Below are 3,507 nucleotides of genomic sequence, written 5' to 3'. Positions count from 1 at the left end.
ATATATGTGCGTGTGTGTGTGTGTGTGTGCTTGAGTGTGTAAGCACTGAATTAAAAGACGAATGCTTTTGACCGGTGTTAATATATGTTTATTTATTATATATCTATAACTTTCTCTCAACTTCATAAACAACTAACGAAAGTATTTATTTTATGTCCTCATTCAGATGATACTTTTCTTCACTATAATTCACTATTCAACCTCTATTTACCCGTTATTTCCATAATTATACTCACACATTATGCATTACCTACAAAAACAACCTGTAACCCACAAACCCGGGCATACACTAATATTAGCCATAAAATAATCCTCAGTCGGCTGATTCTAAAATACAGCAGATAAAATACGGCAGATAAAAAATCTAAAGCTATATCTTTTTTCTAACCATCTAAAGAGATTTTGCCTTGTATGATGATTTTAATAATTTCTATTTAATCTTTTAGTCTTAATTGAAACAGATGTAAGGTCTTAGGTTTGAATTTTGCAGATAATAAATTTCTATTAAATACTATATCACCATTTTCTTACTTTCTTTTGAATGATTATAAACCATGGTTTATATATAAGCACGTTGCTCTTTGAATGTCCGATACCTACAAGTTGTAGGTATCGGACATGTGATTCATTGGATGATACCATTCTACTAGTTAGTCGGATTAAATATGACGATTTTCTTCTGTCTCATTTTTTATTTCAGAAACGGTTTGATGCATTTGTAAACATTCCACGGCTTTGAGGAGCATGAAGATGAAGGCTCTAGTTGAGAAAATGTTAACTGATAAGGCGGACGGGAACCCAAAAGAATACTAGAAATGATTCATCTGTACTATGAGTATTCATGCAGCGTATAAAAAGGCCGATAATATGACTGATGCTCAATCCTCTGTGAACAATGTAAATGCTGTAAGATGGGAGTGGTGTGCCGTTGCCAGCAAGAGGAGAAGCAACAGGTGCTCTTGCACCTATTTGAACAGGGACACATATTTGAGCAGAGACATATGGTCGATTCATACGACTATTTCAAGCTGTGGGAAACTGTCGTCAAGCCGTAGATGGAACGGTTTGCTACCTGAAAGCCACATGTGTGACAGCAGAATTCGTCTCAACCCACACCTCCGGAAAGAGTCAAAAGAGGTTGTTGGAGAATTTGTGCGATTTCAACAGTTTCAACTTCTGGTTCCAAAGGTCGAGATTGTGACAAAGATCAAGGAGGTGTTCGAAGACCTTACTATGGACACAGAGAAGAAATATTGGGCCACATTTGGACGCCGTCTTGAGACATGGTTGACGATAATCGCATTTACTTTGAATAAACTGTTATCTCCCAGCTATAATCTAGCTGATTATTTTGAATATTTTATTTTTGGAGGGCATATTTTGTGTTCTTTTCCTCTTTTGCAAACTGTCAAATTTAGCCCGAACACCATACATTTATTAGAGGCCTCAAGAATATTACGACTATTTGATTCCACTAATATTTATCGACTGGCTCCTTGTATATCTTTATATATGTCAGTTACGCATACACATAAAAACGTACACATTGTTTGTAGAGCAGTTTTAAACCTATGCTGTGTACAGAATAAATAAGACATCATGTCAATTTTCGTTAAGTAAAACACGAAGAGACGTCAACTTGAATAGAACATAATGCGCTACTAGAAGCGATATTCTATTATAATAATAACATAAGAATCATTAATAGATGTGCTAAACAATGCTAAACTGCACCGCTACGACAACCTGATAGCATTTCAGCCAAAGAAAATATTTTCTTTTGTCGCTAAAGAACACTTGGCGCCATTTCATTAGCAAAATATAGAGGCGCCGTGTAATTGAATTCATTTCAAGAAATACATTATTGACCAAACTGTTCAAGAATTTCGCCTCATAGCTCCGTGAAGAGAAATAACGATGGCTGTGAGACATTAGTTTTCTTCCAACTTAAGAGCTGTGTCTGTCTTGGGAAATAAAGTTTACAAACATGACGTACTGGCAGAATGAAAAGATACTTTGAACAGATTAATGTTCAAAATTGTTTCTCAAATATCACCAATCAGCTGCCAAAGCAAAGTGTGGCACACGTGATGTAGTCCCAGTAAGCAACGTCTATCTGGTTGGATGCAGAGCCAGCAAAGATTGCCCCAAGGCTGTTGACCAGGTGGTGCAAACCCAGAAGGGCTTACTGTTAGTAAGGTGGGTGGGTAATGATAAGTGGATACAATCTAGGGCTTGGTCAACCACGGCTAGGGCATCTAGTTGAGAGTGCCTGATGTTGAAAGACCCGAAAATTCTAATGTCCCTTGTAGACATCACTGACGATGTTTCACACGATGATGTACTGAATAACTTACTTAGGAAGATATTCTTGGTAAATGAATGAATGTTATTAGCTAAAAATAAATATTTTACTACGTATGTCAATTAGATTGATTTATTTAAAAGGATATGATAGACAAATACTGAAGATTTCATAAAACATTTCAATGCTACCTCCCAAATTTCTGGGTGTGTATGTGTGCATGGGTGTGTGGGTGTGCAAATATGTGTATGTGTCTGTGTAAAGTGTATCTGCGTGATTTTGTAGTAGTGTATGTAGGACTAGGTATATATAGCTGAATGTGATGTTTTACTATTTGGTTATTCTCAAATTAACGTCCAAATAAACTATCGTCGTACCTTTCTGTGAATGCATGTAAGATTTCTGCATTTATGTGTGTTTATTTATGTATGTATGCATGTATGTATGTATGTCTATATGTGGCTGCGTTTGTGATTGTTAAATAAATGTTTGAGTTGGTACAGTCGTGTGCTAATACTTCTACGTGGCTTTAAGCATTTTGGTTCCTCGACGAAGAAAAATCCAAATAAAACATAGCTCTCAACTATACTATGGAACATTCCATTATAATGAAATATTCGAAAATCGAAAAGATCACGTTTTCAATAACCATTATGGAATCGTTATTTTTATGCCTAAAATTTGATTTTTGATAAACTGGTTAGAAAGTGTTGGTTTGGAGCACTTGTCTATAAACAGTCTTTACTTCGATTTTGAAAGGAATGATCGTATCCACGTGCCATATGAAATATAGGTACTTTATTAATTTACTTAAGTGCTTTAGTTTGCAATAAGTAGAGGTTTTGCAGGAAAAATCTATGACTACTTTTATTACAACAATGTGACAACGCAACCCGCAGCATAAACATTATTTTCGTACACGTCTTAAAGTTCGTCATTGTACGATTAGCCATATTCAGGTGAAAGAGAAAATCGTTTGACATTTGAGAGCGAGCGTTAAAGACATTCTAAGGCAGCTAGTTATCTTCTATATAAGTACATTCGCAGAAATGTAACAGAATTGAAATAGTGAGTGTCATCTTGAGGCTATGTGTGTATGTGTGTCTTCTTCTTTTGTTTTTTTTTGTTTTTTGTAAATTCCAACAATATATATATATACATACATACATACATACATATATATATATATATATATATATATA

This window comes from Octopus bimaculoides, chromosome 15, assembly GCF_001194135.2.
Source record: "Octopus bimaculoides isolate UCB-OBI-ISO-001 chromosome 15, ASM119413v2, whole genome shotgun sequence".
NCBI lineage: Eukaryota > Metazoa > Mollusca > Cephalopoda > Octopoda > Octopodidae > Octopus > Octopus bimaculoides.
Note: the sequence above shows the minus strand (reverse complement) of the source record.